The sequence below is a fragment of the Ambystoma mexicanum genome, chromosome 1p (genome assembly GCF_040938575.1).
Source record: "Ambystoma mexicanum isolate Mex_15411 chromosome 1p, UKY_AmexF1_1, whole genome shotgun sequence".
Taxonomy (NCBI): domain Eukaryota; kingdom Metazoa; phylum Chordata; class Amphibia; order Caudata; family Ambystomatidae; genus Ambystoma; species Ambystoma mexicanum.
Window position 1 is genome coordinate 981958755 of NC_090921.1, and position 24892 is coordinate 981983646.

Here is a 24892-nt window from a genome sequence, read left to right on the forward strand (position 1 = left end):
CCTCTCGCACAGCAAGTAGCACGCACTTCACCACACCGCAACAACAAACACATAAGCCGCACCAACAGCACACAAGGACTGACATCGATCCGATACTTGCACCAAACCTCAACGCACAGTGTTAACCGAACTGAAACTGCCAACAGGACATCACTTCTCTCACTATCCTACTCCCTCTTCACCTCACTAACCCAACCCGCCTTCTCGTTCACAGATCCGCCTGGGGACCAACTCCGTTGGTGACGGTGCGCAGTACAAATTCCTTAAACATATTTAGTTTTATCAACTATGGAACTATGATGTTCATTTCACATTACAATGGATGCCAATTGTATATATGATGTCAAGCCCTGTCTTGATGAGGGCCAAAACACGTGTCGACATAAGGGCAATTAAAAAACTGAAAATACAAATTTAAAACTAGAAACCTTAATAATTGAAATCAAGTAAAGTACTATTGTAGGTGGCTGGCGCTCAACAGGCAGGACCAAGTCTTGATTGAAGAATGTATCTAGTCCAAGTGTCCATGATTTTGGTTACTCCATTTTTGACAGATCCAATGAGTTTTCTTTTTAGGGGGGATACGAAGGGGAGTGGGTACAATACATTAATGGACAATTAGAGGGCATTATAAAACAGGTATGTTTGGTGCCAAGTAGTTGTGGGCAGGCCATACTGATCAATGTCCAGTTATCAGTGGTGAAAGTAATGGGACATTTTAGTGTTGGTTATGGAGAAGGGATGGACTCACAGTTTGGTAGGTTGGGATCTGAGTCATCTTTCACCGAGGCTGGAGAATGGCACGGAGTCAGGGAGAAGAATGAGATTCAAAATGTTACACAAGGTGTTGGTGGGGAGTGTGTTCATTGGTTTGTGTAAGAGCAGGAAGTATTAGCACTTGGCTGTGGCCAAAGGTTGACGAGCTAAAGTCGCACAGAGTTTGATGGTTGGAGTTATGTGAGAAAACAGAAGGTGTCTTACCCACTAGTCACTTGAGATCAGTCATCCAGGTGGCCAGGACACGGCCATCGCTTTTGGATCCAGTTCCTGGGCGTGGACCAGTGCGGGAGGATCACCTGGGTGGGGGTGGGGGGGAGTTATCGGGGAGTGGGATGCCAGATGGTGAGATGTGGTATCCCCTTCCCTATAACACCTTTACCCGTCCTACCAGAGAGGATGTTTAGGAACTCTACCCCTGCCCCCTTTTACAACACAAACACTTTCTCACAGACAGCCCGCTATGAGAGAAACCAGACTAACACCTGAACAGTATACCGGACATGTCCCAATACAATGGCCAGGCAAGGTCAGGCAATTACTGACCATCACACACACCTGACTTCCATTAAGCTTCCCCACACGGATAAAAGGCAGAGCACAAGAGGAGAAAGACGGCAAAACAGAAGAGCCTCTCGCGGAAGGAAGTTCCCTTGACATTTTCGACAAGGAACTATTACTTTCCAGAAACCTCGAGAATGGAAAGACCAGGAAACCAGGCTGAAGAATCCTGCATTGTGTGTAGGAGATACCCGGGGCCCTCTCGCGTCAATCAAGCTGGGGTGCTGCACCAGGCACTAAGGTACTGCTCTTGGCTTCAAGAACAAAGCAGCGTCAGTGAAAGCAACACAGCCGGTGAGTTGGGGAGATCGATAACAAGTCCAGTTAGTGTTGAAGCCAAGATTGCAAGCAGCTCTATAAGGTATCCAGCTGAGAAGTGGCAAAAGTGAATCTGAGAAGGCTATATCAAAAAGAGAACAAGTAATTGTGAATCTAAGTGGTCCTGCAACAGGTCAAGCAAAATCCAGCACAAAGTCAAATGTCTTTGGTTTTAATGACATAAATAAAGTTTGTAAAAGTAGATAAATTTGGTCTGAGCCTGGCGGAGGGGGCCCCGGGGTGAACAGTAAATCACCCAAGAAGTTGTATATGTGAAATCCTAAGAAGAAAGGAACTCTCGTGTGCCGCCTTGTCCCGTGCTGAAAACGTGGGTAAGGGAAGCCAATGGCTTGGATATCCTGACATAGCATTTCTTGAACACTTCTCTTTTGCATAACATTGTTCCCCACACTATGTATTTAGAAGTGAGGACTGGCAATAGGTTTATTGGTTTAGGCCCTTTAATTTTGACAGACTCGACTGCGTTATTTGATGGTCGTAGCTTGCTCCCATCTTTAGATTTAGGATTAAATAGGTTTTTTTCAAACCCAATTGAAGTTCAATAAACACCCTTAAACTGTGATCACTTGTGTCTGACTTCACTGTGTGATACCATGCTTTTCTTAGAAGGTACATATGAGTGGCGGCAGAAAAGAGGACTTTAAAAAAAGTCACAGAGCTTTGATGACCATAAGTCAGAGTGGTTCACATTTAATTTCATGATGAACTGCACCGTGTTTTAGCATGACTAGTGGCTGCAGAAGTGTCACTTATGACAGTAGCAGGTTACCAGCCTCACCCTGTACTGTGCAACTCTTTCCCAGGCCACCCGCAGAAGGAATGTACACTCTGACAACACAGGAACTAATAAAGCCTTTTAAAAGACAAGCCCCTCACCAGAGCCTGAGGCCAAGGCAGAACTCATGTCGCACCTTGCGGATGCAAACTGCTAGAAACAGAAACACAAACTGGGAAAACATGTGCGACAGTGAGCCATCAACAGGTTTTCAAAATAAAAAGCAAAGGAGAATAAAAAAATGGTGTACTGTTGTAAGAGGGTGAGAAAAGGCTGAGGGATGGACGATAGGATACAAAGCGGAAAGCAGGGATGTGCAGAAGGAAGCATGCAAGGATAGTCTTGGTTAAAAAGGTAAACATAGGCTGTGGGAAGATGGATGAGATCAGGTTGGCTCCCCATAAAGCATATTGGCAAACAAAGCGTAGTGGCAAAAGTGAGGACAAGTAAAACCCTGCCAATGGAACCTGAAGCATGAGAGCAGGGAGATCATGCCTTTGCTGGGAAAATGAGTACGTGTAAATAAGATATTTGGTAGTTTGCGTAAAGGTAGAGCGCAGGCAGCCTGAAGAGAGTGGAGTGAGACTGGTTGTGAGGAAGCGGGATTGGAGAGCCAGAAGATGGTTGATAACGTTGAGAGGAGGCATCTCTGAGCGATCGAAGGGAGGTCAGGTGTAGTGGGAGAAAGCACTCAGCCTTGAAGGGTGTGAAAAAGGTTGGGTAAAGTTGGAGAGTAGGTTAATCACAACAGAACTTTTAGTACTGCCTTTGCAAGAGATAAACACTAAAGAAATACTGTAGAACAGCAAGTTACGTACCCGTCGTAACATTCTTTCAAATGGATGTTCCTCGAACGTATTCCTCATTTTATGATATTTCCATATTCAGCTTTATCTGCTTAGGAAACATTTTCCAGCAGGGGGCGCTGTGCGTCGATGCCTGTCGACTCGATGTCCGAGAGCCTCAGTCTCGATGTCAACGTCATCAATGGTATATAGCGCGCGCAGCGACTGTTGGCTTCGGTTATATTTTTACGTGTATTGGTTTATCCTATGCCCGACAGTTACTCAACTTAAAAGAGCATAAACTGCAATGACATGGACATTCTACTGCAGGGTAGGCTGGGAATAACGATGAGGAATACGTGGAAGGAACATCCAGTCGAAAGAACGTTACCATGGGTAACTTGTTCTTCAAATGGATTGTGTCCTCCCACGTAGTCCTCATCTTTTGATAGACTACCAAAGCAGTATTTACATTTTTGGAGGGGGGAGTCAGAATTTACAGTTTCAAATTAGAGTTTAGGAGTTCCTCATTGGTCTCTGTGTACAGAATGTAACAGTGCATTCCCCTAAACACCTTCCTGCCTAAGGAAAAGTCCAGACTATAATGATTGGTGAAAGTGTGGATTGAGGACCAGGTTGTTGCCGCACAAATATTCTGTATTGGGACTCCTCTCTGGCAGAGGAAGTAGCCATGTCCCTGGTCGAATGAGCTCAGACCTTCACAAGGATCTTTTCCAGCTAATCTGCAAGATTCAGAGATTCCTAGGATGACCCCCCTTTCCCCCCCAGACGAGGTTTGTTTTGAAACCGCAATACCCAACCTATGGCTCATGTAACAGTTGATTGTCTTAATTCAGACATCCTGGAAAAGTAGAAGCTAAGTGAACAATTTGAGTCAAGCCTGTGTAGCCTCTCCTCTTCCTTTCCAGGATGAGGTGGGGGATAGAAAGAAGGGTGAATGATTTGAGTTAAATGAAACGCAGACAATTTTTGGTAGAAAGGTAGGTTTAACCTTCAGGACCTTAAAGAAGACTGTGAAAGGAGGCTTGCAGGACAGGGCTTGAAGTTCACTCACCCTACGGGCTGATGTAAGAGCCACTAAAAGGATGGTCTTTAAAGTTAACAATCTTAAAGGACAGGAGCGGATAGGTTAGAATGGAGCACACAGGAATTTCAGAAGTAGGTTGAGCTCCCAAACCGGGACTTGAAAAGGGACCGGAGGAAAAACATTCGTCAATCATTTCAAAAACTGTATAACCAGTGGAATCTTGAAGAAAGATACCTCTTTAGAGGAGCGCTTGAAAAAAAGATAGCGCTGCTAGATACCCTTTAATCGTGCCATCCTGGAGCCCCAAATTGCCCAGGTGTAACGTGAATGATAACACCATAGGTATACTGCATGTAAAAGGGCCCACATTCTTATCCCTGCACCAGCTTCAGAATGTGTTCCAACGGCAGCGGTATAAGGATTTCGTTGCTGGCCTTCCATTAAGTCATCCGAGAGGTCCCAATCCTTATATCGCCACCTCTGAGAAACCATGCGTGACGGTTGAGTGTCTTGACCTGTGGATGGAGAACCTAACCCTCCTCTCACGAGCGAAGGTCCTCTCTTTGTGGCAGACGTATTGGAGGGCAGATGGACATGTCCAGAAGGTCCAGGTAGCATGTCCTCTGGCCCAATCTGGAGCAATTAGGATCATGGCTTTCCCGAACTTTCTCAACCTCCTGATGACTTAGGGAATGACAGGGACTGGAGGAAATGCTTATAGGAGTGGAAACTACCAGTCCACCACAACTGCGTCCCCTAAAGCTCCTCTTAGGGGAAATTCCCTGGAGCAGTACCGTTCACACTTCCGGTTGATGCTGGTCGCAAACAGATCCACTTGAGGGGTTCTCCAAAGGGTGAAGATCTCTTGAAGAACTTCCTAAGCTAGTTCCCACTCTTAGGAGACTGTTCTGCCTGCTTAGAGCATCCGCCGTCATGTTCTCCTCTCCAGCTAAGTGAGTTGCCGATAAGGAGATTCCTTCTTGAATTGCCCAGAAGCAGAGCTGCATTGCCACTCTGCACAGTGGTGGTGAGCCTACACCGCCTCTCTTGTTAAGGCAGTACATGGCCACTGTGTTGACTGCCATTATCATTACAGGGAAGGAGGGACTTCAGTGCAAGTCAGATTGCCCTCCGCTGCAAAAGATTGATGTGTAGTTTGCACTCTGATGGAGACCAACGATCGCTGATTGTCAGATCGTTGGCTCCCCAACCCGTGAATGAGGCATCTGTTACTGCAATTATCTCCGGCCATGGTTGCCAAAAAGGTTCTTCCTTCAGAATATTTTCCTGGTAGGTCCACCACAGAAGGTCTTCTGCTACTCAGTTTGGAACCTGAAGAAGGTCTGACATCCTGTCTGAGAATTGGGAATTGTACGATCGGACCGAAAAAAAAAGGTCTGACTCTACAAAAAGTCAGAAAATTCATACCACCAAAGTTCTGAACACCTAAAGGTTGAACCTTTGGTGGCGTGCATTGTAGGTAAGTAAAAAAAAAAAAACAGGGGCTGCGGGCATGTCCCCCGCAACACCTCTCTCACTATAATGTGTTGTATAGTGAGCTGGCGCCGGTTCCCCGATCACGGAAGTGAAAGGGAACTGGCGCCGCAGGGACACAGCGTGAAGAAAAGGTAAGTAGAGTTTGTTTATGTTGGGAGTGTGGGTGGAGGTGAGGGTATGTAGTGATCTGCAGCGTTTGTTCGCATGGGAAATGTACGAACCTTTGGTGGTGCGTACATTTCCCATGCAAACATTTCCGTCACAGACTTTTCCGTGATGGAAAAATCACGCAGATCCAAGAATTGGGACCATAGAGTATATAAGTAGAATATCGAATTATATGCGTTTGTGGATTAGTCTACATTGGAAGCACTGTACGAGACCTGTATGAGCGAAGCAGGGACCACATGAATGCTTTGCAAAAAATGGATGTAAGATTACCATTAGAGATGCATTGGCAGCAGTGCCATAGAGTAGAGGACAAAGCGAGAATCAAGTTTAAAGGCATCAAGATAGTGCCCAAGGATCCAAGAGGAGGTAATATGGAGAAAACTAAGGAGACTTGAAGCAAACATAATTTGCAAGCATAGGATATTGAGGGATCTAAATTCATACCATGAAATGGGACATTTTCTGTAAGTAGGTTGATGTGGTATAATCATGACAATAAATATATCTGTATTAAAACACGTTGAAATAAATATTGAATGTACATGCATGAAGGAGCAGAGTTCCGAAACTTACTATTGACTGTAATTTATTAATTTATGTGAGAATGCACTGTTGCAGCACTTAGTCACTGGTGACATGGGGTGTCGCATGGTCAAAATATGCAAAATATTGAGGCATGTACATTGGTTGATGTGGTGAAGCATTATGTAAGGTCATGATGGATAATCAAGAGAAAGGTGGTTTGGGATATTACAAGGCTCATCAATGCATTCTGGTGTCAACATTTTTACTGTTAAAAAAGTAATCTATAATTTATGTATTGAGAAGGACATATCCACTATTTTTTCTTTGCTAAACCAAGGAAAGGTCAGTTTAGCTAATAGTGCAACTTATAGCAGACCTTTTGATGAGGAACGTTTGAAGGTAAACAATGACGCGAGATGTGCATGACAGAGCACGCCAGCATCTGATGTCATTTTTTATAAATTAAGTGGGCACATTCAAGATGGCACCCTCGCGCCATGCGGATATCCACGGTTTTCTATTACATAGTTTGAAGAGCGTAACTATGCAAATGAGAAAGCGGTTATTGTGAGTATAAGTTTAAATATTAATCCAATGTCAGTGATTTTACGAGTTGATATGGATCGTTAGCACTCTAGTCGTTATTAATTTGTTAATGTTGAACACAGGTACTGTTCATGGAAGAGACCATTTTGATGAATATATGTGTGGACAAGCAACGGGTTGGCATGGAGCACGGAATTAAGTCAAAGAGCTATTATGAAATTATGCTATTAGTTCTGCATTTGGCTAGATAAGAAGGTATCGCCATAAATAAGTAGGCACAATCTTTTGTGGATATGTGATGGAGATAGAATATGAGGAATGAGTTAATGTTCTGCAATTGTTAAATACAGGTTTTGCTGAAAGCTGATATCAAGCTGAAGAATAGGAGCTTGGAGAAGTATTATTTTGGCAGAGCGCGCGCAAATAAGTCCAGAGTGATTTAGATATTTGGTTCTTCAAGAGGGTTTATCAAGAGGTGTTGGTCTAAAGTAATTTGAATTTCAATTCTTGAATAGGTGAGAAGCCAGAAAATAATTGTGAAAGTTAACATGCAGCATCATTAGCATTCATCACGGAGAGTTTTCGGAATGAGGAATGGCTATGATCAGTAGATTGTCATGCAACACTCACATGCTAATTGAGGATGGAATTGGGGCTGCACTGGTGCATTACCAATAAGGAGAGAGTACAATAATTGATTTTGGTTATAATCAAGTGAATGTCACATTGCAATATATTTGGCATGTGTGTCTGTTTTTTGTTAATATAAGTTGGCAATGTGAATCCAGTTGTGTTTTAAATGTTTTCTCCCCCCCTTACAATTGTGACTCGTCAGTGAACTGGCGTGTTGTTTCGTATCAATTCTTATTTGGCATACATTGACTTATTTTCAATGAATTGTTTTTATGACTTACTTTGTTTCAATGTGTACAATAGCCCTGATGAAGACCTAATGGAGTAGGTCGAAACACGTGTTGGCAGGAATTGTACAAACATAGCTGTAACAGATATTGGATAACTTGTACTTGGGTAGGAACTGCACAATTAAGATTGCCCATGTATTAAAAAAAGGTTTAATTCAAATAGTAATGGATTTCCAATTCAGAATTGATGAAGAACGAACTCTTAGGGACCTGGTGCATTAGGCGGTTTTGAAACATTGAACTATAATTCCCCCCCAGAAGTCCCCAAGGAACAGCAAGAAATACCCAGAACGTAGCCATTGGAGTGCACTAACTGCCACCCAACGCCCGGTCCAGAATCTGTTCAAGACGAGATATAGGAGTTCCCCAACCCATCGCTGCCAAAAAAAACTGCTAGTGAAGGAAGGATAACATCCTCTGTTCTGGGAAGCAAACAGAAAAAGCAGCGTCTGAACAAACAATGGAGACCAAAAAGGGGGCAGGGCTAATGACTATTTAAAGACTTCAAAAATCAAACCCATCCCCATGGGGAAAGCGCAGGAAGTGATGGTCCACACTAGGGGTAGGGGGCTGCAAAGGTCAATGGGTACCAGGATGCCCAGAGCAGGGGGGAGATGAGCTATAAAAGTCCAAGCAGGCCAGACATGGATGAAAGGTGTTCCAGTGAGGTAAGGAGTGGAGTTGGTAGACCGAGAGACTAGGCAGTGGAAAAAGAGTGCTGAAGAGACTGGCAGTGGTGTGAGGGTGGTACCAATTAAGACTGTGAAATGACCACAAAGAACACTACCAGAGGTTAGTAATTTGATGGATGATCCTCACATGGATTGCTCATCTTTCAACAGCAGTGGGCGCTGTGCGACAGATGTCCCTCGACTGCTTCCACTCCTGTGTCCCGACAGCGATAGTGTAAACAGCACGCACCGCACCACGTTACCTCAGTTCCAATTTTCTGCCTGCCCAGCAGGCTCTCAGAACCGTTCGACTTCACCTCATAGAATTTGTTTCTTTGCACGTCGTACTTTTTGTGATTCTTTCACAATGCCTATGCCTAAAACAGGATTCAAGAGATGTGTGGACTGTGATTCGAAGATTGCGATCACTGATCTGCACAGAATGAGTCTAGTGCCGTGGCGAGGCCCATGACTTGGTCTAGTGTGGCTCTTGCCAATCGACAACAACCAAGGCCTTGAAGGAGGAGAGAAGGTTGAAGTTCACCATAGGTCAGTCTGTGTTAAAATCACCATCCTTCACACCTTTCAAGAGAAAATCCTCCGAAGGAAGGAGTTCAGTTGGGGGGGGGGGGGACATTTCCCCCGAAAGGCAGAAGAAAGAAAAACAGTCAAAGCACTCCAAGAGGTTAACATCAAGTAGTGATTCTCCTCATTATTCTTCTTCGACGTCTAAGAAGTGTAAGAAAAGACATTGATCGTCTTCAGATTCCTCTCCTGTCAGGCACTGGGTACGTTTCCCCAAGAAGACTGCATTTGGCAACCGAATGGGAACATTTCAAAATTAAAATGTCAAGGTATTTTCCAAGGCAGCTCTGGCTGCTCCCTCGGGTCAAATAAGGCCACAGATCTCACTGCCCATTCCAAGACCGTCAGGGAATCTATCAAGGTTTCAACCCACGTGCCCAAAAGCCTGAGTCAGAAGTCCTCTGAGATGGCTACCAGAGTAGCGTCGACATCGTCACCTCATTGATGACAAAAAGCGCATCAATATCCTCTACGAAGGAGCCTCCGAAGTAGAAGGAACAGTCGATGTAGACATTGGAGTCGACGTCTAAGTATAAGCCTCAGTCGAAGACTGAATTTTTCAAATCTTTCAGGTCAATTGTTTAGGATGATTACGAGGATATGGTGCCTTTTCAGAATGAATGCTTTAGGGCTTCAAATGTCCCAGAGGAACCTATCTCAGAGGAATTTCAAATGGCGGACTTAGTCTCCTGCCTTCAAGACACCAGTGGACTAGATACTTCTCCAGAAGTATAGTTCGACACCCCTGATGTTTATTCTCATTCGAATTTAGCCTACAGGACTGTGATGAACAAAGTCATTGAATAGTTAGGCTGGGGTCGTCCTGCCAAGAACATCACTCAGGATGATCTTACAGACATCCTATACAAGGGTGCTCCTAACAAACCTGTACTAGCCTTCCATTCAGCACAAAGGGATCCGCTTTTGGAGCTCTCAAAGAAACCAGGTACTACTCCTACAGTCAATATGAAGTTAGAAAACAAGTATAAACCATCTTCAGTGCGCCCAGACTCTGTCAAGGCATACTACCCCAGAAAGTTTGGCAGTACAGGTCACTTTCAAGACTTCAGGTAATCCTATTACCCCTGATAGAGATAAGCGTTATCACTCTTAGCCAAGAGTTTTTACAGCTGGGAGTATGGCTTTAAAAGCTATTAACATGTCTTGAGCTTTAGCCAAATACTCATACACTCCTTCTAATGTGGTGGCACAGGCAGCTGATAACATTGCTGAAGGGGAAATATGAGAGGGGTTTTTCAACCTTCTCCAGCATTGGATCTTTCATAGATGCACATGCTGTTTGAATATTCCCCCTCATCAGGCTGGGAATCCTTGGTAACTATGAAGCAGTTTACCTTTACCTTTTTAAACTGCTTGTCACTTTAGTGCCCTATTAGAGTCATTTTGGGTCATACTGTCCACAACCAATTAAATCTCCTCCCAGAGGAGCAGAAAAAGGAGGGATTCCTTTATCAAAGGTGAAAATCGCCAGAAAGTCGATGGTAGCCATTCCAGTACTGGAAGATATTTGTGAGGACAGCCTCCTAGTCATGAGGAATCTGTTATCAGCACTGGCCAAGAAGACCGCTTCGACAAGAAATACAAGGTCCTGGATTCAGCGCCCAAATGCCTTCGCACACAGCCCTGCCAGGATGCTGCCTCTGCTGCCGCCCAAAAACACACTGCCAATCTTTCGTCCCCTTATATTGTGCCCCCAAGCAAGGAAGGAAAACAAGTGGACGCTTTTGGCAAGAGGGTCCTCTCTATGGCCGCAACAACAACCAAGGCGGCTAACTTGCTGATAATCCTCTCCCGCTACGACCAGGAGCTCTGGTTCATGCTAGGGCCAATCCTTGATTTTGCTCTGACAATAAGCAGGATGAGTTACTTGCACTGCTAGAGAAGGGAGAAGCGGCATCGATCATGCCATCTCTATCGCTGTGGCCATCGCAGACACAGGATTACGCCAGATGGGTAATGGGGCAGTATTACACCATCAAGGTTGGCTTAAGGCCACCAACTTCTGGCTAGAAGTCCAGTCCAAGGTTGTTGATATGCCTTTAGACAAGGCCTTGCACTTCGGCCTCAAGTTGGCACCAAGAGTGTTCACCAAATGTATTGCTCCAGAGGTGGCCCACCTGTGGTGTTCAGGAATTCACGTTTACCCGTATCTGGACTGGTTGGTGCACACCCAGTCGCTTCCACAAGCAACTCAAACCAAGGATACAATCCTATGTCTAACATCACTGGGATTCTCAGTGAACTTTTCAAAGTCTTGCTCAAGTCCTGCTCAGAACTCGCTGTCCTTGGGCTCACGCCTCAACTCTTGCATGTGTCACCACGCCTTCAGAGGAGATGGTGAATACCATCCTGAGCAAGGTCCAGCATCTGTCGCGTCTGCCCATTGCATCCATCCGCTCGCTGAAGTCTCTCCTGGGAATGATGTCCTCATGCATCCCATTAATGCCACACCGCAAACTCTGAACTAGACCAATGTCCGTTGGCAACAAGTCTCGGGTCATGTGTGGACAAGCTTCACCTCACGCCTTACTTTCGGAACGCTCTCCATTGGGGCTGGAGTCGTCTCAACCTCACTCAGGGTGCCCCCTTTTGCCTTCCAGGGCATCAAGTCATGGTTACCATGTGTTAAGATGGATTTCTGAACTCTGTCCTGGAGGGGCAGAGGTTCAGAAGGCCAGCCTAGTTTCTTGGAACAGGGTAGCCTCTGGACAAGCCAGACCAATCAGGGTAGCGATCGCGGCGGTCAAGACTAGGTCTCAAGAGGGGTGAGGGTGACTGAAAGCCCACAATGAGCACACAAAGCAAGGACACCTACGAATTACTCCAAGCAGGTGTTATAATAAAAATAGACACATTTTTTACAAGGCCTTTGTAACATTGACCGTAGCGAGAAATCACAATAAAACTCAAGTAAACCAACACATACCAAACAAATCCAATATATATACAAATACAAACGAGTCTAGACGCACGAAATGTGTAGACCACCTAGATGGGGAGGAAAACAGGCAGTGCGAATAATAATTAGACCCAGTCTGCCTTCAGAGGCACCTAACTAAAAGGAAGTCCGAGCCCTACGAAGAGTGGAGCCTTGTGCTCAAAAGTACCTGCACACGCGGGTGCCAACGTCAAAAGGGGAGTCTCCTCGAGGGAATCGGGTAGTTCAGTTTGGTGAACAAATGATGAACAGAGCTCCGCGACTCAAGTGCAGCCTCCACTGGGGGCAGAAGCAGAGCGTGAGTACGGAAAGGCGTGCTGTTAGACACAGCGGGGAAAAGCTATGGGCTACTGCAGGAGGGCGACCAGATCCTAGCGATTCTACTCACCAGTCCCCGATGCAGGCAGACCCAGGCTTCTCCGTGTCAATTTCAGTGCTGGCAGGTTCAGATACGAGCAGGGGACGTCTCGGCGTCGTGTAGATTCCGCAGCAGCAGAAGTTAGAGTTGAGGATGTGCCAAACGCAGTGAACCCGCACAGTTTACCACAGCAGGGCAATGGAGTGGCCGTGTGTATTTCAGCCCAATGTACACTACTCACTTCAGACCTGGGAATGCCAAGTGTACGAATCGTGTGAGAGTGACAGGGACTCGTAATACAACACAACATGACGGCGGTTACAGAGCAAGACTCCTGGGTAGGCTGGTCAGTCCACTGGATGGCCCAGAGACACTTCCGAAGGCTTACGTGCAGGAGATGGTGAAGATGCCGAGAATAGTTGTTCCCACTATTCCAAGGGGTCAAAGTACCAGTACAGGCCTTCTCGTTCGATCAGAGGTAGAAAGGGTTTCACCAAGCGACAGCAGTGCAGAGGAGCAGTCCTTCAGCAGGTCACCAGCGATTCCTCGGTTCAGCCTCGTAGTTGCAGGATACTTGGCTCCTGTATTCCTTCGTTCGTGAGAACTCAGGAGATCAACCTGGTAGTGGCGTTTCCAGCCTCCTCTTATCCACGGTTCCCTTCGTGCCAAAACTGAGGGGACCCAATGGGAGATCTGCTCACAAAACACTCACACCATATGTGGACCGATCATGGACCACGGTGGTCCCAGGCGTTCACGACACACTAGACAATCTGACACCCAGGATGTGTATTGGGACCAGACATCCCAGCCCACATCCTGGAGGCACACACAAGGCCTGTAGAAGCCCGCAAAAGCATCTGTGTTTCGCGGGAAAGTACATGCCCAAATAGGGAAGGCCCCGGGTTGGCTCGACCTGGGGAAGGTGAAGGGGGCAAGACGGTCAGCGGACAGGACAAAGAGCCTCGTGGTCTGGCCATTTTGGGAGTCAGGCCACCATTTTGGGCTAAGCGCGAGAAACGCGCTTAAACGCCAAAAGGAGCTCAAAAACACAAAGAAACAATCGCTGCCACCAGTCCCGCCCGTGATTCACTTGCACCATTCATTAACAATCCAAAGAGAGTATCTAGTGCCTGTAGAAGACTAGAGACCCAAGAGAGCAGTAACTTAGCTTACAGTGCCCTCTTGTGCCATGTTGCGCGAAAGCTGCAACATGATAAAAGAACTACGGAAAACAACGTTTCCCGGTACTGACTGTCTTAAGGGCATGTCAGTTTCCCTGTAAGAATGGAGCGAAAGCCCAGAGGAGTGCGGCAGAAGGCTGCACTTCTCTGGCAAAGTCTAGATCACAGTGAAAATGACAGCAAAATGTTTAGGGGTTGCCACATGGAAGGAAAATTAGCCACAATTAAGAAATCTTTCCTAACACCATGGATGCCTCGCTAAAGGAGCTGGGGGCTCAGATGGGAGGATTCCACACCCGAGGCATGTGGTTGCCAAAGGAAAAGCTCTACACACCAATGTTCTAGAGCTGAAGACAGTGATCGGGTGCCCTGTAGTCCTTCAAGCTGCAATTTCAGAATTGGGTGGTTTGCATCTTCACGGACACCACCACCATGTTCTATATTCGCAAGCAAGGGGGACCCACTCATCGATTCTGTCAGCAGAGGCGCATGTGTTGTGGACATGGGCGCTGGCACACAACTTGTTCCCAATTCTCTTGCATTTTCCAGGGATCCACAATATGATAGACTCGCTGAACAGGGAGCTCAGGTCCTGCTATGAATGGGAACTTAACCACCCCTTCTCAAAGTGGGGACATCCAGAGATCGATCGGTTTGCAACAGCGGCCAACAAGAAATGCACTTGCTTTGCAAGCACGTTTCCCCAAAGGGAAAGCCAAGCAGAAGCATTTTCGTTCCCATGGGAAGAACTATTCCTCTAAGCTTTCCTCTTCCCCCCTGCGATTTTTCTTCTACCTAAAGTTCTCAGTGCACTCAAGCAACACCGCTGCACGATGATTCTGATGGCCCCTCTGCTTGGCTGTGACAAATTCGGTACTCGGACCTGCTTGACCTGCCAGGTGGCTCCCTATATCACCTTGCCCCTGCTCTCAGACGTTCTATCAAAGTGCATTTAGAAACCATTTCACACTACAGCGTGCCACAGGTACTCCTTCCCTTTGGTCCCACAGGTTGGTGAGAGGGTTTCCTCTAAGGGCTGTTTCACACTTTTCCCCTGTCCGAGCTCCTGCTGCAGCTTGGGGAACTCAAAGTGGTCCTCTCAATGCCTTTCAATCGTTTCAAGCCTCTCCACAGAGCCTCGTTGAAGTTTCTTCTCCTGGAAGATGGCATAACTGGTTGCCATTACTTCAGCCAGAAGGGTGGACAAACAGCAGGCCTCCCTAAGTTACTTTTCCTCAGTCGAAGGTAGTCCTTCATACAAACCCTTCCTTCATGCCCATGGTCTCTTCTGCATTCTACCTTAATGAACCCTTGATTCTGCCAGTGTTCTTTGGCTCTCCTGTGTTTCCAGCAGAGCGAGCATTAGAGTCCCTGGATGTCGCCCGAGCCATCAAAGCTTGCACTAGGGTGTTCAAAAAGTCATCACATTTGTTCTTTGACTTCAGACCTGCTGGCAAGGGCAACGTCCTTTCAAAGTCTTCCATTGCTAGATGGCTGTCAGGTTGCATTTTCCACTGCCATCGTATGGCCAACAGCCCCCTTTCAGGAAGGCCAAGAGCACACTCTGCGAGGGCTGTGGCTTCTACTACACCATTCCCGTTTGGTGTTCCCCCTGCTCGACATCTGCAGGGCAGCCACGTGGAGGTCTGCATACATTCACATGGTCGATGGGGATTCCAGGGAGGAGTCCCGAGTCGACCAGGCAGTGCATCACAACCTGTTCACGAGATGAATGTTCCAGAGGTGAGTGGTTGTTGAGCTATGCCTCCGCCCGTTTCGATTGTATGCAGGTACTGCTGTGTAATCTTATTCAAACAACATGTGAATCGATCAAAGATCCAATGCTGGAAAACGAGTAAGTTACTTAACTGCAACTCCTGTTCTCCATCATTCATAGATTCACATGCAACCCTTCTTCCTACCCCTATCTGGCTCGTCTTGGCTCATACTGCCTTATTACCCACGCAGCTAAATCTGAAAATGGCCTCCAGGTGTGGAGCTAAGGGTACCTATCTAATTGGATGTGGACAGTATGACCCAAAATGACTAAGAGCTATAAATGACGAGCAGGTTAAACATGTTATGGTAAACTGCTTTGATGTTAACGAGGATCCCTGGCCTGGTGACGGGGACTATTCAAACAGCATGTGAATCTATGAACGATACCAATGCTGGCGAACAAGAGTTACGTGTAACTTTCCTGATCAATGATTTGAAGGAGGCTTCATGCCAATCCCTTCACTCAGGTTTGGATTCATCGAACAGTGGGATCCAGCAGAATTACCAGGCGCTTTGCGTGGCTGCGCACGTCTGGTTTTGCCCCCAATGTCCAGGCAAGACTTTTAGACATGATTTTTGATGGGTCCGATATGTTTGGTCCAAAGGCGGAAGATAGCTTGGAAAAGTTACAGGCTTCCAAAGCTGCAGCTAAATCTTTGATGGCGGTGGTGGGAAGCGAGTCTAAGGAGAGGAGGGATTGACGTAGTTCCCTACCTGGACGACTGGCTGATCAGAGCTCATTTTCCGGAACAGTCTATGGATCACCTCAGCAGCACCTGCCACTTCCTCCAAAAACTGGGCTTCTCCGTCAACTTCAAGAAGTCTCAGGCGACACCTTCTCAGAATCTCCAATTTATTGGAGTGGTCCTGGGCTCAACATATCTTCTAGATGGTTATTAAGTTTCAGAACGCCCAACATCTGCCGGCATTCAACTTTGAGATTGCTGGGTCTCAGGTAATCCTGCATTTTCCTGGTGCCAAAGGGCCGACAAAGGATGAGGTCCCTTCAGTGGACACCCCGATCGCAATGGTCACTGTTCTAAGGCAGAATGACAGACCTCCTTTAGGATCTCCCCTGGTGGGCCTGCAAAGAGAACGTGATGATCAGGGAAAACCTTTTGATAACCCTGGTCGGAGGCAACTCCTTCATGGGATGGGGAGCACACATGAGCGATCCGAGGAAGAGCAAGCTTTGGTCCCCAACAGAATCAAGTCTACACAACCCTGTTAGAGTCGAGGGTGATCAGACGACCGCTGATGGCCTTTTGCATTCTATCCAGGGAAAGAACATCCTGATAATGACAGACAGCTCATGGCAATGGATTACCTCAACAAATGAGTAAGTGTAGGGTCACTAACACTGTGCAAGGAGGTGAGAGGATGGTTAGGGGGTTAGAAAGAGGGGGCAGTGTATAAATAACAGTAGGTGTCAGAGGAAGAGTGTGTGACAGAATGGTGGGAGAGTGAAGGTGGTGGTGGTAGTGGTGATGAGGGTGGAGAGTAGAGGAAGGTAGTAGTGGGAGACAGGAGGAACAAGTGTAGCAAGATGAGGGAACAGATGATGTAGAGGGAGAGACGTTTGAGAAGGGATAGGGGAACAGAGGAGAGGATCAGGGAATAGTTGAGATGAGCAGGAAGTGAGATAAAGGGATTGGGAAAGTGAAAGGAGGGGAGGATCAGAGTTAGAGGAAGTGTGGGAGACTAGAAAGATTACGGAGGGAGGAGATTGAAGGTAGAGAGAGTGGGAAGAGAGGTAGTGATGGGAGGAGAGCGAGGAGAGTAGAGTGGTGAGAATCTGTGGAGTTGGGCATCAGAAAGAGCTGGAGAATCCCTTAGAAAGTCCCAAGGGAAGGCAGTTACGGAAAGCCAAAGCAGTCAACATCAGTTAAGGAAGACGAAGACTGCAGGGGTTACTGTTCCATAGTACAGCATTGGGGACATTGTGGGATTAGTGACGCCTGGACTAGGGCGGAGAGAGCACACAGGACGTTTAGGAGAGTCATGGGGACCACCCTAGCCGGAAAAAGTCAAGCCTTCCTGAGCCACAGTCTGTTTGGAATCATACAAAGTACCCTTACTCTAGTTTATGTATTTGTAAGGTCATCTGTGACACAGGATCACTCGCCATTGACTGAGCTCGTTAAGGCTGTTGGGAATCTTAGCCCAAAACATCTGATGAACAAAATGTTTCAGACACCTATCCCTAGTTACACACACACAACCACCAAAATCAGGAAGCCTTGGTGTGCTCTGTAATGAGCCTACATTGACAGATTAGCCACTTTGGCCATCCTTCCTGACCCAAAAAAAAAACTAAAGCCACAAAAAGGATGGCACGTAGGAATTTTAAAAGGCATCGGCATCCCAGCAGTCATAATATATGGCCATTTGTCCACCAGCACCGTAAACGGACGACTCCAGGGGTCTGCAATCTTTGGCTTAACACCCAACAGCCTTAGCTTTGCATGATCAGGGATCTCTCGCCCACTCTCTGAAGGATATGGTGCCCTTCTTACCCTTGCTGCTGCCCCCTTTCCAGTCTCCTTACATTATAGGAGGTACCTTTCCCAAACCCAACACACTGTGGGGCATTAAGCGTGCTCAGTTTTGTGGGGTTAGAAAAACATTGTCCCTACCACATCCATATGTTAGCTTGGACGGAAATCAAGAGCATCACTTGGCAAGCCAGCGAAAGACATTAATGTAAGTAACTTCAGCACACACTTAACTGTGCACCGGGGCTCTGCACATGTGTAAGATCTATGATTGCCAATACAAAATAGTCAACAAATCCATGACAGGGCTTGGAGACATGCAAGGGGAAGGTCCTAACATTTTCTCCAACAATTGTTCAGCAGAGAGGAGTGAACCGGACTTGGCTCAGAGTATTTTCCGCTTCACTGTGACTGAAGTAGTGACAAAAGAACTTGAGATTCCTAGCCCATCATGTGAGTCTCCATCCTGTATAAATACTCAGACAGGATGGACACACAATCCACCCCTGCTTGCTTATGTAATACATGAACCAGACACATGCCAGGAAGCTCTGACGGGACGTTACAGCAGAGTAATTTATTAGGCAGGTGCTGCCTCGTTAGCTGAGCAATGTCTTTATAATTGGATAATCGTCACCTGTGTGCATGCACACAGCAATCAAGGCAACAAGCCAACTACTATTTTATTAAAACTCGTCTGTAGTGTGAACTGTTGTCAAACTCTAGACAGAGGATTCAATGATCATATATTTGTACCATTATTCTTCCTGTGATTAATTCCATTCCAGATTTGTGAACATTTTAATACGACAAAAAAGCCCTCCCCTGGAAACAAAAATGAAAATGTGCCTCTACTTATTTAACATAATTTAACACAAAGGGAGATCATACAGAAAAATAACCTTCACAAATGGTTGTATTCTACTATAAACAGCCAATGGCATCAGATGGAAAAATGACAAGATTTTAACCAAAAAAACGGACACAGAGCTCAAAGAAAACCCATGTAGGCACTATGATGATTTATCCAGACTCCTCACCCTGCTGCCTCCCAAGCACATTCGGAAAGACCCATCCTACACTAATTGATTCACTCAAAACACACTACCCACACAGCCTTCATTACTCAAAGCTCTCCCAAGTCCAATAATTCAAGACATTACCACGGTGTTATCAATTAAAGATGCCCCGACATTGGCCAATCACTCAAAATTCTCCCACCACACTCAAACACCCACAACACATCCACTCCGAACCTATTACGAATGCCTTTTAAACTAGTACAAAATCACAAAAAAAGGTCAATTTTGGGGGTGGGGGTTACACACGCGTGCACCTTCCAGCCGAGGTTTACCTATTCCCTACCCCCAACCCTTTATCTCCCCTTTCCCACCCCCACCCTCTTAAACATTTCCCTTTTTCGTAATTTTGTACACGTTTAAAAGCCAGTCGTAAAAACGACTGCCGATGAAACAACGTTATACCTTCAGGACACTCGCACAACATTCAATCATTGCTTATACCCTTCCATCGCATTCGGCCTTAATCGGCAGATCACTCAGAATTATTCCACAACATTCAATCGCTTAAGACCAAGCCACTGCCTCCAATCACATCAGGCCCGATTCCTGGAAGGTTTTCCTATGCGATTGCGCCATTATAAAACACTTCCATGAATGCCCACCCACCAAATTAAATAATAAAGGGTCTCTTCAATGGCATACAGCTGTAAAGACCATCTGGCCATTTCAAATCACAAAAACCTCAGACTGCCTCCAATCACTATGTTTTTCAGCAGAAAACAGGCCTTTACAAAGATAACAAAAGTTGGTAAATAAATGTGGCAAACATGGAAAGTCGCAGAGTTTGAAGAATAGTATTTCTAAGGTTTTGTAAATTGCGCTCATCTGTCACCACCACCCCCCCATTGTCTTTTAGCCTGTGTCTCTGCGTTCATCCAAATTTGAGGCAAATGCATTCAATGAAAAAAAAAAAAAAGCGTCCCTTCATAAAACATTTCTCTAGTTTTCTGGTTTGAAAAAGCTTCAAATCCTATATTGTTAGCAGATTGGCAGTTTTCGTTTTTGAGGTCACTAATTACACGTCTCGTTATCAAAGTAGTACCATAAAAAAAAGGCACTTTGAAGTTGTTCCCAGCCTAGCATGACAACCGATAGCCAACCTTTGCATTTAAAAAAAAAAAAACCTACGTTTTGTAATTCTTGCTGAATGACATTTCATCTACCAACACATTTAAAACCAGTAAACCTACTACGTCATGCTAAATTATTCAAGACCCTCTCATAGTCTCCATCAATCAAGGCTTTCTTACTACAATCACTCAAGAACTTTTTTCATCCAATCAAGATACTGACACCACGTTCACGCACTGGAAACAACACTCTCAAAGTCCCCCCAAGACCCACTATTCACATTTCGTCACAAAATCCTGCACACTGCATCCACTCGCAAAATCTGTTGCATTTAACTATCCAATTTCCAACAGTGTAAATCCCTTCACTAATAAGTTCCTCCAACATTGATTTGCTTCTTAACTGTCGCCAGCCAATCACACATTTTCTGGAACCGTGTCCTAAGGACTGTCCTTCCTGTGTTGCACCCAACAACTTACTTCTGCTTTCAACATCTATCAATCAATTCTCCTAGTGTCCTTCAATCACGCCAACCACCCAATTCCTGGTCTGGTCAAGCCTGGCATCTATCAAACTAGTCTGATTCCAGTCAAATCTCCTGTGTCTTCAAGTTAATTGTACTAGTTGTCCAAACAACCTACTAGCCTTATGCAATAAAAACAATTACATTTACTATGTTCATTGTCCACTACCGATCCATCAGTATCACAAATTCAACCACTGATTGCATATATACAGATGTAACCATAACCATCCCTTTTCAGTGAGTGGCTCGTGTTCTACAGACTTTGTATGTAACTGACTCGCATGAAACTTTGCTTATCCTACATGGCCTTGCAGACAACGCCTGTAGGACAGGAAAATGCCGTTTTACTTCAAAGACGATTGGATCCACAAACAAACTTGCTAGGATATCGGACAGGTAAAGTGTATGGCAAAATCCGTTATCCTGAATCTAAGAACCATCGCTCCGCTCTTACCCGTGTACTGTAGAGATGTCTTTTCCACAAAATCCCTTGAATGGTCTGTTCATGGGGTCTCACCCTGCAATGGGGGGGGGGGGGGGGGCTCACTCAAGCAATCTCCCTTTATATGGTTCACTCGTCCGTCAGCGAGAGTCTCCTGCATGCTCTTCACTTTGTTCCCAATGCTACTGCTCATTTATTTCACATATCCTCCCCTCCCAGCTTGTTTCTCACACTCGTTTCTGGCAGAGCCTGTAATCACTGGACTGGGTGGAGCAAGACACACACACTGACACGTTGCCCTGAAACCGCAGACATCCCCAGAAGTTGAAATTCAGAGGAGTTGCCGGCTCCATCGTGTTAGGACAAGCTACCAAATACAATTAGAGTTTGAACGATACAGGGAGAGGTGGGGCAGGGGGGTGTAAAGAGGAGCAATGTGAAGCAAGAACAGAATCCTTGCCACGACTACAACCCAACCTTGTTTTCCCATGCATTCAGTACAAGCAAAATTTCACCTGTGTGAGGCATTAAGTAGCAAGTTTTGGTCTGGTGTGGACAGGTTCATGGCTGCAGGGTGTCACAGAGGTAGAAGAAGAGCGGGGAAAAATACCAGAAAGGTTATTTTAACCAGGCTCTGTTCTGCTTCAAAGCATAAAAACCTGCCCCGCCAACAGGATGGAGAAAACAGTTATGGGGTTTTAACCCATGATAAATCCTTAACATTCGACTGCATTGTTTACTTTTAAACCATATCTGCTATGCAGGTGCAATCATTCTATTGCAAGGGTGCAAAGCAAAGCCCCACATTCTTTCCCCATACACACCCACTGAAAAATATAATCAACCTTACCTATTAAACACATGACAGGGGATTGTTGAAATGTGATCCCAAACACACATGATTGAAATACCCACCGGAGGCGTTGAAGCTATGTCACACAAAATGTCAAATTAAGAAGTGTGAAATGGATGCCAAGTTTGACAAAGTATCAGCAGTAAGCAGAAACACGTCATCCCATTTCTCTTTTAGCTAGGTGGCGTTGGAGGACGTAGCTTAAAGAAAGAACCATGTATTCATGATGTTAGCAATGGTAGGGAAGTGGGGAGGTTCAGGAGGAAAGGAATTGGGTAGAAGGGATCATTGGAAAGTCACCCCACAAAACGTTGGCTTTCCTCCAGCGTGGGGCACTGCATCCTTGATCCGTAGAGGGAAAGCAATAAGCTGGTCAGCACAGCTTGCTCCGGTTTCTTTTTTTAAGCGCCAAAGCAATCTGTTCCATTGACAACAGCATGACCAGCGAAAATGACACTGCAGCGGAATTTCGAATTATACAGGTCACAAGTGGCCTGTTTGATTCCATTGGCATGCATCATATCAGCAAACCATTCTTTGTGCCTTGGTGGTAGTGCAGCATTCAATGCATAGAGATTCCGTGCCTTGCAATTGGCTACGGCAGTCTGGTCCTGTGCTTCTATTGAACACACTTTCGGCCTTAGCATGTGAACTCTGATCTATTTCAGCCTCAAACTAGATGTCTATTTCAACCTGTATGTCGGGAGGGCTTGTGCCTTGCTCTCTTGTAGAATAATGCAATGAACTTGTCCGCATTTCCAGAAAGGCTTTATATAGAAGACCAGATCTGAAAATCTCCCGGGATCAAAGTTCAAATGCCCGTAGACATGGCACAGTATATATATGGGGCAAGCACGTTTTGATTTACAAGTGAAAGGTCACTTTACAATGTTTAAGAAAACAGATGAGCAACACCTTATTCTAAAACCATGGCACTTTCACCCAGAGAGAAGGGCCTGGAACAGCTATCCTAAGCACACAGGACCGTATCCACAAATACAGGTGTGTTACCATATTTAAGTTAAGCAAGAATGTGTGGCAGTCTGGGCTCAAAAGGCCTATCAAAAAATAATTATACAAATATTAAACACTCGATATGCACTAACCCCTTCACTCCAAGGTACTTCTTTCTGGAACCATGCATACATGCATCTGGGCCTATGGTGCAAAGCTGCACTGGAAGTGCCCACTGGATTAGCTCAGCGGCGGAAGTACAAAGCGTCCCAATGTAATTGTGAGGTCCTAGGCCAAACTACATCAGGATTACATGTTGCGCTTGGAAGATGTTTAGGTATGTCCACATGGAGGGAAGCCAGTTGTTCCAAATCACTCAGATTTAATATCCTGCAATTCATTCATTGATCTTTACCATAAATGATGGGATGATGCATGGAAAATCTGGTTCAAAAGATTAACTCCCAAATGTGTGCAGTCCGAGGACACAAATTAGTGAGGTTTTCTTCCTGCCCGCTTCTTTAAATAAAGCATAGCAGTTGTACAAGTATGCATTTTAAACACTTTTCCCTGGTTAGCAGGAAGGAACATTCCGCCAAACCAAGAAATATTGCATTCAAAAAACAAAAAAAATGGGAAAGCGTCTCCCAGTCTTACTTCAGACACCCCAACATCTACCTGACAGTTACCTCCTTAAGGAGGTGAAACCTCCATTACTCCACCAGAATATGTGTTCCATAAGAAGAGACACTGTCCTGTAAAATCACATCCAAGAGCAATAAAAGTTCCCAAAAAAATAAGAAAAAAGCAGATTTTCAAAGTTTGAGTTGTTTGTACTGCCCTTGCCTGTTTGCCATGATCATGAAGGAAATTTTGAAAAAAAATTTTTTAGGCATGGCATTGCCTTCCCTGCACATCCAACCGTTCCCCTTATTGTGTGTTGGAATCCGTAGAAAACGTCATTTAAAAAAATCGTATAGGCAAAAAAGTTGTGAAAAAACGTAAATGTGGTCCCTCCCCCGCCAGTCTCACACCTGCACTGCCTGCCTGGCAACCACCGCACTTTGGGACTGTTTCTGTATCCCTACAGTCCCCCCTACCAGCACTTGATGTCTGCACTTATCGTTGCACTTGCCAGCCGTTACTTTTACTTATTTTTATTATCTATTCCCATGCACTGCACTGTCCTTTCCCACGCACCTGCGCGAGCTGAATGACACCTGGCCTAGTAGGATCGTTGTCTGTCCTCCCTTTGTTCCCCCTTCCTTGCCTCGTCGCGCCTTGAAACACTTGTGTATAGGTGCGTTATAAATGCCATATAATTTATGTCATAAATCCGTATTGTTGATCAAGGGGAGCGGGGATGTCCCCACTTTTCTTGATCGACAATATGGTACTATGGGGATTGCAGGGTTGTCCCCTGCTTCCATTAAAAGGAAAGCGGGGGACAAAGTGTAAAACAAAAAAACAAAACAAAGAAAAGGACCCTGCGGCAGAAGTTCCGCTTCTCAATGGGGAGGGGAACTCACGTTGCAGGGTGAGCGTAGCAGTGACGGAGAACACGTACTTTGGGCACTGGAGGCAAGTATGCTAGTATTAAGGGTTAGGGAGGTGGAGGGGTGGTGGCAATGTGCATGATTTTTTCCTTTACAAAAATAATCACGTATATCCCGTATGTTGCTGTGTGATAAATGGTGAACTTGACTAGCTTTACGGTTTTTTTATGCGTTTTGGGCAAACCCTTATATTTTGAGAGTAATATATGTAATTATGTTAGAAAATGTATTTTGTAGACAGGCTAAACTTGATATATATATATATATGTGAGTTGAGTTAGGCCCCATTAAAATAAACTCGAGCCCTTTCATGGTTTCATACATCTACACCATTCTTTCTTGTTCCTGCTAGATGTGCGAATAGAGTTACAGAATCCTGGACGACGGTGCACCTTTTTCCACTCCACACTTTCCTCCTTACTATATCCCT

At 45.5% G+C, this 24892-nt stretch overlaps 1 protein-coding gene across 5 annotated transcripts in view; it reads right to left on the reverse strand.

Moving 5' to 3' along the window:
* Positions 1–24892, reverse strand: part of KIFC3 (kinesin family member C3) — a 632740-nt gene that overhangs the window by 125945 nt on the left and 481903 nt on the right. The window contains exon 1 of one of the 5 annotated variants that reach the window (XM_069654334.1): positions 21112–21292. The exons of the other annotated variants lie outside the window; for them this stretch is intronic. The gene's annotated coding sequence lies outside the window, so the exon portion shown is untranslated. Of the gene's footprint in view, positions 1–21111; positions 21293–24892 lie in introns of those variants that run through there. 5 annotated transcript variants of the gene reach the window in all.